Below are 10,227 nucleotides of genomic sequence, written 5' to 3'. Positions count from 1 at the left end.
GGCTCGTTGGTCTAGGGGTATGATTCTCGCTTAGGGTGCGAGAGGTCCCGGGTTCAAATCCCGGACGAGCCCTTTTTTGAAACAACAATAAAAATAAATAAATAAATAAAACAGTATAATCCTATCCAGATGTGGAAATAACTTTAGATAAGCACAGCTATTTTACATGAATGTTTTACACAACTTTTTCCCCCCTTAAGGATCTGCATTTTATATTTTGTATTACCATTACCTTTTTTTTTAAAAAAAAATGCAAGTTGTGGGACAGCTTGACAGGAAGCGCATTCAGCATTTATCCCTCTTATTTGGATAGTTTCCAATCTATCGTAGATCCTTCAAAGGTGGGTGTTTTAAATGCTGTACATTCACCTTATGTCATCAGTAAAGCATCAAAAACCAAGCCAGTTCTAGTTATCACTTGCCAAGCAAACCACTGAATGGTGAACATGTACTGAATAGGGGTGAAATACTACTGGTTCGGTCTAGTTCAGGTTTACCAGTAGTAACTGCTGCCACTGGTTTGAATCCATACCACATCTCAGACATCAACACCCTTGAAAATGTCCAAAGATATTTCACCAGAAGAGCCCTTCACTCCTCCACTTGAAACAGAATATCCTACGAAAATAGACTAACAATCCTGGGCCAAGAAAGCCTAGAACTACAGCGCCTAAAACACGACTTGAGTATTGCCCACAAGATCATATGCTGCAACGTCCTACTGGTCAATGACTACTTCAGCTTCAAGTGCAACAACACAAGAGCATGCAACAGATTCAAACTTAACACAAATCGCTCCAAACTTGACTGTAAAAAAATATGATTTCAACAATCGAGTTATCGAAGCGTGGAACTCATTGCCGGACTCAATTGTGTCAACCCCTAACCCCCAACATTTCTCCCTTAGACTCTCCACGATTGACCTCTCCAGGTTCCTAAGAGGCCAGTAAGGGGCTCACATAAGTGCACTGGTGTGCCTTTCGTCCCCTGTCCAATTGTCTTTCCTTTCTCTCACCTATCATATATATTCTCTTTCTTTCATATATCCTCTCCTCTAAGTTCACTTTACCCTTATATATATTACTACATGTCTATTTTTCTTCCTATGTATTTGTGTATTGGACAAATGAATAAACAAACAAACAAACAAACAAACAAATAAACCAGTAGTGGCAACAGCATGAGACTCAGCCCACCTACTCGGACATTGCCATTATCTTTTTTAAACACTCTGTGCATGCACAAAGAGCACACAAGAGCATCGAGCAAGGGTGAAAAAATGCACTTCCAAACCGGTAGGAAAAGTAAACAGATTTCACCATTGGTGCCGAGTGCTTTCCTACTGAACTCATATCTAAAAAAACTGAAACTAAGACATTAAAGGTTCTCAGTCAGTCATCTTTACAGAATTGAAAACATCTCCCTTAACATAGACACTCCTCTGTTAAATAAAAATATATCCTCAAAATTGATGGGTAGAAGTCATGGTTTAATTTTTTTCTTGTCAGCAGAAGAAAAGGATTTAAGGGTAGTGATTTCTGACAGTCTCAAAATGGGTGAACAGTGCAGTCAGGCAGTAGGGAAAGCAAGTAGGATGCTTGGCTGCATAGCTAGAGGTATAACAAGCAGGAAGAGGGAGATTATGATCCCGCTATATAGAGTGCTGGTGAGACCACATTTGGAATACTGTGTTCAGTTCTGGAGAGCTCACCTACAAAAAGATATTGACAAAATTGAACGGGTCGAAAGACGGGCTACAAGAATGGTGGAAGGTCTTAAGCATAAAACGTATCAGGAAAGACTTAATGAACTCAATCTGTATAGTCTGGAGGACAGAAGGAAAAGGGGGGACATGATCGAAACATTTAAATATGTTAAAGGGTTAAATAAGGTCCAGTAGGGAAGTGTTTTTAATAGGAAAATGAACACAAGAACAAGGGGACACAATCTGAAGTTAGTTGGGGAAAAGATCAAAAGCAACATGAGAAAATATTATTTTACTGAAAGAGTAGTAGATCCTTGGAACAAACTTCCAGCAGACGTGGTTGGTAAATCCACAGTCACTGAATTTAAACATGCCTGGGATAAACATATACCCATCCTAAGATAAAATACAGAAAATAGTATAAGGGCAGACTAGATGGACCATGAGGTCTTTTTCTGCCATCACTCTTCTATGTTTCTATGTTTCTCATTTAATAAATAATTGAAATATATTAAGGTGACCTGGTAGGCCTAATTTCAACTTCTAACGTTTGTTTAATTTGGACTAATGTGTTAAATGGGGCTTATAGATTTGTAAATGAAAGTAATTTGTTTTTATTGCTTAATATCAGCTTATCAAGAGGGGCTTGATGAAATATAATAATGGCATGAATTTAAATGTTTGTAATTATTTGCTTTTTAAATTGACAAAGTATATAATTTTATATAGATAATTTTAGATATAAGCGTTTTTAGGGTTTTTTTTAGATTTTTTGAGGGAAGAAGGCATTACGGCTTTGAAATTAAGATTATAAGATTTGAAGGATTTAGATTTTACACATAGTTTAAGGAACATTAATATTGGACCTAATCAGACATTAATTGAGATTTATCTAGATGACGAAATTAGAAAGAAAGGTATAAGGGTGTGTGTTATGATAACCAAAATTAAATAAATGGGATTTAAGAATGTATAATTTGATTATACAAGATGTACTAGTCAAAAACTATTTTATTATAACAAAAGAGAAAGTATATGATTTTTTGTATTATATGATGTGGAAGAAAAAAATAAAAAAAGTTTACTCTGTAAAAAAATAAATAAAAGCTGTAATACAACACACCTAAACATACGTACACATTTAATATGCATTTTGAATTGCACATCCTTCCCACTAAATGCTAGTATTATTAAAGCAATTCAGAAGTAGAAATTTTAATAACTTTATCTTCGGATGAGTTAACCTGAGGAAAAAGTCTTTTTCTAACAGAGAGAAAAAGAGAGAGAGAAAATGTTTGCTTTGGTTTGTTGTATGGGAACACTTAGAAGAGACTGTTATATCCAGCCACCATGATTACATGATCATCTTTTTCAGGGCTCCCTGACGACTTCCTATAAGTAAAGTCAGTGGGGAAGTCTGCAGGAAATTAAAAGTGCCCACCTTCTATTGCTCTTTTGCCTACCTGTGGTCATTCTGTTTCTTTATTTAGGCAAAGAATTTTCTCTGAAATGATGACCCTATGAATCATGGGCTATCTCAGTGACAGCCAACCTATAGCATGGATGTCACAGTGGAACATGGAGCCATATCTACTGGCACACAAGTAGTTGTCCTAGTTCAGCTCCAACATGCATGTTTGTGCCGGCCAGCTGATTTTTGGCTCCCACAGAGGCTCTGGAAGGGCAGAGAGCTTTCGAGGAGGGGTTACCCTTCTCCAGCTCCAGGGAAGCTTTTGGAGCCTGGGGAGGGTGAAACACGAGCCCCCTGGGCCCACCAGAAGTTGGGAAACAGGCCATTTCCGGCCTCCAGAGGGCCTCTGGGGGGTGGGGGAAGCTATTTTTGCCCTGCCCAGGCATTGACATATGGGTGACAGCACTCACACATGTGCAATAGCATGCGCCCACACTCTTTCACCATGACTGGGTTATCTAGTTACAAACAAAACCAAATAACTTTAAAAAGTATTTTGGTTTAACAGTTTAGGCCACTGTTTCATTTTCTTGATAACTTGAAGATGTATGGACGTCAACTCCCAGCATGCTGGCTGCTACATTCTGGGAGTTAAAGTCTACACAAGTTGCTACTGAAACCCTGGTTCAGGAGAGTAAGGCCTCAGCTGAATAAACAAGCAATGTTTGAATCGCCCTGAGGGCCAACACTGAGGCTTCGCTTTTGCACTTTAAAAGTTTCTCTGGACAGGCCTCCCATAGGGACTACTCCAACTTTTACTTGAACAACAACTGAGCAATTCAATTGCAACTCAGCCCTGCCATTAGTCCAATACTTAGAGTCGGCTGAGGAAGATGTAGGCCTGCCGAGGGAGTTGATTTGGCACCAAGGCTTCAGGCTCAGGGAGTGTACAATGCTTGAACCTTTTGTAGGACTTGTCTAGGCCTGCCTGCCTTGAAGTCCCTAGGCTCCGTGACGCAGGTGAAGTGACTCACATACACAAAACTGACTCTCTGCTTGCATCCACGTTAGGCCTGCTAAATGACAGCTCTATGATTGAATGAAAAAAGTATCCGAGATGATTCCTTTGATATTGTTTTCTCTCCTGAACTGGACTAGCTTCTCTATGACTATATTCAGGGTGGTGCTACTGCCCGACGGGGAGGGGGGGGAAACGCAGTGGGGTAGCAAAAATGGAGTTCCACCCTAGAGCACCCAATTTGCACTAAAAGATGCTGAAAGAAAATGCAGAGCACCCTGAATAAGCCACATCCACAGTGTGGTAGTAAAAACTTCGGTAGCCAATCACTGACTATATTTCTTCCTCTTGTTAAATCATGGCTCGAATAAACCACACTTCGGTGGGTTCACAAAGGTGACTGTGACAGCCCCGTGTTTTACAAATCACTGCGTCTTGGGACAAACAACATCATCGCTCTCACCTCTATGACACACCTTAAGCCTCCCTATTTATTTATGGCATATTTACCGTATTTAGTTACGGTTTAATGTGTTCGAGAGCTCATCCTTATGGCACTGAAAGTGCAGCATAAACACATAGTTTACCTCTGTTAAGTAAGAGGCAATATAAGTGCACTGATGTGTCTATCGTCCCCTGTCCAACTGCCTTTCCTTATATCATATATCATATATATTCTCTCCTTCTCTCTCTCTCTCTCTCTCTCTCTCTGTGTATATATATATATATATATATATATATATATATATATATATATATATATATATATACATACACAGTATATATATATATATATATATATAATATATATATATATATATAATATATATATCATATATATTCTCTCCCTATCTCTTATATCATATATATTCTCTCCCTCCCATCTACTTCTCTTCTTTTTTACTTTCTATCTTTATATATATTACTTAATGTCTATTCTCTGCCATATGTATTGTATATTGGACAAAGAATAAATAAAATAAAAAATAAAAAATTTTTTTTTTCCTCATTCACATCCAGCTCAAGGTACATTTTAATAGTCCCAAAATCATAACAATAGCCAAAGGCCTCCCTTCCCTAAATTGCAACAGCTGGCCACGCCAGGGGTGTAGCTGGGGGTGGGAGGGCCTTCAAAAATTTTTGCAAGGAGTTTTCTGCCTGGTTGCTGGGTGGGCCATGGTGGGTGTGGCCTAGTCACCCTCCTGAACCATGGGGGGGCGTTTTTACCCTCTGTGGTCTCTGGAGGCTTTTCTCAAGCCTCCAGGAGAGAGAAAACAGTCTCCCCAGATTCCAGAGACCCTCTGGAGGCCAGAAATGGACCCGTTTCCGGCCTTCCCAAACTCCCAGTAGGCCTGTTTTTCGCCTACTACATCCAAAACGGGTTGCACTGGGACTCCTGGGAGGGGAGGAGTGGGGTGGGGTGGGCCAGCTAGGAGTGGGATTTGGGGGTTCTCCAAACTGCATAGAATCTTAGCTAGAGATTCTCTCGAACCCCTGTGAACCCCCACCAGCCCAGTCCTGGTTGTAGCAATGAATAAAAAAAGGATGTGATTAAACCAGACAGTTGTAAAAAAAGTAAAGAGTTCAAACCCCAGATAACTGAATTAAGACAGGGCTGGCATTACAAAGAAAACAAAACCTCAAATTGATTTTATTGGCTCTCAGCAGCTTCCTAGTTTGTATTCGGATCAGAGAAGCAGATATGGTTATAATTACAAAGCAGCTATTACACCCTACTAATGAGTTCCCCAGAGGTTCCTGGGAACTGAATTTCTTGGAAAGAGATTGGTCTCCATCAAGGTACTCTGAACGGCATTGCTAAGTTACCAAAATTTTCCCACGGTTCCTCAGGGAGAAAGCTACCATGGCAGCAGATATTTTTTTTTGTTGTAATACCAGGTACGCATAAACAACATTGTGTTAGCAAACTGTCTGATACACCGCACATTGTTTAAATTATATGGTAACTAATCAATGCAAATATTTTAGTCGCAGTTCAATAAAATAAGAGGTATTTTATTCTTCCTTGCAGATGCACAAGGAAACTGAATATTTTCAACAAATAAACACATAATGAAACATGTTGAAGAGGAATGTAGACAGATCCTATCCTGTTGCAGCAATCCTTTGCATCTGCACTAAAAATAAATTAAAATAAATTAAAATTATAATTCAACATAAGAGATGTACTGAGTTTGCTCTGAAACCTGGTACCCTAGTAATAGTGTAGATAACAAATCTCACAATTCCTTGCGCAAAGACATGATGACTACAAGGCAATTTTTGCTTAATCATATTTCATTGCAACCCTCCCTCCCCCGCGGTGTTGAATTCATACCATGCATGATGTGTTGGATTCCTGACATGTTAAATCATAAACTGTGATTTAAAAAATCACAATGATTGAGTTCAGCCATCATGCTGTTCCAGAAGCAAGCAAATAATTAATCTTAGTTCACATCAGGAATACTAAACTGATCAAGAGTTTGAAATTAGATAACATTTATGGTCAAAATATTTCCTGAAGACCATCCTGATATTCTGTTCTAGATTACCTCCCCATCAACATCAATTTTCTTAAAGTGGTCTCAGCCAGTGACAGTCATAGCTTGTGGCAGGAAGTTCCTCAAACTAATGATGAATTTTATAAATAATTGCTTTATCTTGTTTGTTTGTGAACTACTGGCTCATTTCAGTGAATGGTTGTGTAACATCATTGAATCAGAGAAAATAATCTACGGTACTTCTCTCCCCCACCCCAATATCTCCGAGTCTGCGGAGAGGGGCAGCATACAAATCCAATAAATTATTATTATTATTATCATTATTATTATTATTATTATTATTATTATTATTATTATTATTTAATTTTAAAACTCCATCCTTATTGGCCAGTTTTTTTTCTTGCTCTCAATTATTAAAAACAGAACTATGTGATTGAAAAGGGAATGGTGAGATTTGTGTGTATACAGATGCATGCACACACACACACAAACACACACACAACACATACACACACACAGAGGCATTTTATAATGCTGTGCTTGTCAGACTAAGTCTGTTTACAAATGCAGTTTTGTTTCTCACAATATTTAGAATATTCAATGCTTTGAATGTTTAATAGAGGAAAATATTTTCCTTTCTATTTACAAATGCAGTTTTGTTTCTCATAATATTTAGAATATTCAATGCCTTGAATGTTTAATAGAGGAAAATATTTTCCTTTCTCTTTCTTTTTTTGTAATATATTTTTAAATTAGATTTTAATGTAGCACAGCACGAAAATACAGAAGTAAATAATAGGAAAAATAGGGAAGGAAAAAGGAAGGAGAAAAGTGGTTGAAGAAAAGGGGAAAAAAAACAAAAAGGCATACAAGTATTTTTCTTTCAAACAAATTTTTGGAAACTTCTACAATCTATTCCAGTTATGTCTGGGCTCTTTTAGGATTTCGGGGTGGCACACATGACAATCCACCCCCCAATTTTAACTTTACAATTACAGGTACACCCTTGCAAAGTAGGCTGACCACCCCAAAGCAGGAATGAACTTAATCGTAAAGTGATAATTTATCCTTTGTATCCAGTCCAAATCCTGACTGTGAACCAGTGGTGGTTTATAAATATTTTTGCTACTGGCTTGCGCATATGTGCCACTTCAGAGCATGCACAGAAGCATCCTGGGCAGGTGGGAGGAGCCTCCCACCTGCTACCAGTTCTAAGAACCAATTCGATCCACTACTGCCCTGAAGGTCTGAGCTATTACAAGCATGTGACCTGCCATGTCAGAGGTGGGTCCCTCCTGGTTCAGACTGGTTTGCCCGAACTGGTAGCAACCCGATGGTGATGTCATGATGATGTCATGGAATCAGCTTGGTCAGTGCTGGTCTGGGGCGCTGCCATCTTTTTTACAAAAAAAAAATCAGATTTTTTTTTTGAAATTTTTTCTGGGTTTTTTTTTTCTGCACATGCTCAGAAGCCAAGTTTCCGGCACTTTGTGTGTGGTCATCATCTTGATTTTGACTTTTTGGAGTGTGTGTGTTATTTTTTGCCACCGTGAATGCATGCAAGAGATAGCAAAACAGCGGCAGGGTAAGTTAGAACCCACCTTTATGCCACATGAACTGCAACAATTGTGATTCATACCACAAAGCACCCTTAAACCAAATACAAGTTAGTGTGATGCACGATGCCATTTATTCTGTGCACAAAGGCTTCTTTTTTAAAAAAAAGAAATCTATAGTTTGAATTGATTCTATTTGATCATGTTTCCCTGTGTTCAAACTGTTTTTTTTTAAAAGTTGCTTCTATTGTTGCTTGAAGGGTGCTTGGGCAACCTTTTTGTAATGAAGAAGTTTACTGCTCATATTTTAAATAAAAAAGAGAGCCATGTTTATCAAGCTTTGGGACACAGCCCGTCAATCACTTGGAAAGTGTTAAGAGCTGCAGCTATTGCCAAATAGCTCCATCTATAATTAGTTTGTTGTGGTGTGTTAATGCAAGAATGTCCTTGCTGGGCCTGATTATTTAATCTGCCAGTAGTTCTTGACAGTTCATTTAAGGACTTAAGTTACAACAGCTCTAAAAAAAGTGACTTATGTCTACTTCTCACACTTATGACCGTTGCAGCATCTCCAAAGTCACATGATCAAAATTCAAATGCTTGGCAATGGATTTATATTTATCATTGGTTTTAATGTCCTGGGGTCATTTGACCTCCTAACAAGCGAAGTCAATGGGAAAGCCAGATTGACTTAGCAACCTTGTTATTAACAACTGTAGTGATTCACTTAGAAACTGTGGCAAGAAAGGTAATAAAATTGGGCAAAAATCACTGAACAAAATGTCCAACTTAGGAACAGACATTTTGGGCATAATTGAGGTTGTAAGTCAAGGAATATATTTTCCATGTCTCAGATGTATAAACTAGCAGTAAATGCAGGGGAAAAAACTAGAGACACATGTCTGTTGAAATTGCAATGCAGGTTTTACGAGTGATGTGTTTCCCAGTTCATTTTTTTTAATGTTCTCTATAAAGTATGGAGATCGGTATTGTCCTTGCGTAACTTATAAATTGGATTGCCAGCTTATTTAACACTGTGTGCTGTTTACATCAGCTTGCCTTTAAGGATTAATCAAAACAGAGGGTTATTCTATAATACTTTTGAAATTGAGTTATGTTTATATCTAAGTGCAGCACAAAACTTTTCTCTCTTGCCACAACAGTCCTGTAAGGTAGGCTAGTCTGAAAGCGACTGGCTCAATCCTCCAGTGAGCTGCTGTTGTTAAAAGTATGCACACTACAATGGATTTTTGAGGCACAGGAGTGAGGCAGAAAAGTTGGCAACCTGTACAAAATTCCAACAGCCTTAGAAATCCACCTCTGTCTGCATCATGATTAAAATTATTGCTTGCTTTGTCAGTGTGTCATTAAAGCTTGCCTGGATGGTCTGTCCCTGGTGACCTGCAACCTGTCATTGTGGTTCAACAACAGAACTTCTGCACACACCTCCTGGCTCCTCCTGAAAATATCCCCAAGGCGGCAAAGTTTCCTGCTAAACTTTGCAACTTTTAATGAGGTCTCCAGGTAAGCATCAAAGCACCTGTTCAGAGGACGAGTAATGAGAGGGGAGTTCATATTCCTGGAGATTGGGAAGGTGGCCACAGAGAATGCTCTTAATTGGAAGGACAATTATTCCTCACCAATTGCACTCCAGAGGTGTCATTAAAAGGATGCTGTCTCATCCTGTCTCGTGAGGAATAGGGCAAGTTAGCAAAGGAGCAGGTGTGATTATGAACTACACAGCTGAGTCCCCGCTGAGCATCGAGTAGTCCTCTGGGATGGGCAAAATTTCTCAGCAGCTGCAAATGAATTGTGATGCAGCTAATATTGAATACAGAAAAAGGACTTTATCTAGAATCAGGGCCGCAAGTTGGCCACAATCGCTGTGGTTCACTTGGATTTGGATCTAAGCCTAGTTTTAGCACAGGGAGCACTGGTGGTTTGTATAGTGGTTGATTTATATCAGAAGCATCACAATTTAAATAAGTAATGTGTGTGTGTATGTGTGAGAGAAAGTGTGCGTGAGTGTATGC

General features: G+C 38.8%; 1 non-coding gene across 1 annotated transcript; it reads left to right on the top strand.

The window, feature by feature from the left end:
- On the top strand, window positions 1-72 carry TRNAP-AGG (transfer RNA proline (anticodon AGG)). The gene has a single exon. It is a non-coding gene; the product is annotated as a tRNA-Pro (tRNA).
- Window positions 73-10,227: the final 10,155 nt, after the last annotated feature.

Source organism: Erythrolamprus reginae, chromosome Z (assembly GCF_031021105.1).
Source record: "Erythrolamprus reginae isolate rEryReg1 chromosome Z, rEryReg1.hap1, whole genome shotgun sequence".
In the NCBI taxonomy this organism is placed as follows: Eukaryota; Metazoa; Chordata; class Lepidosauria; order Squamata; family Dipsadidae; genus Erythrolamprus; species Erythrolamprus reginae.
Note: the sequence above shows the minus strand (reverse complement) of the source record. Positions and strands in the feature narration are given on the sequence as shown.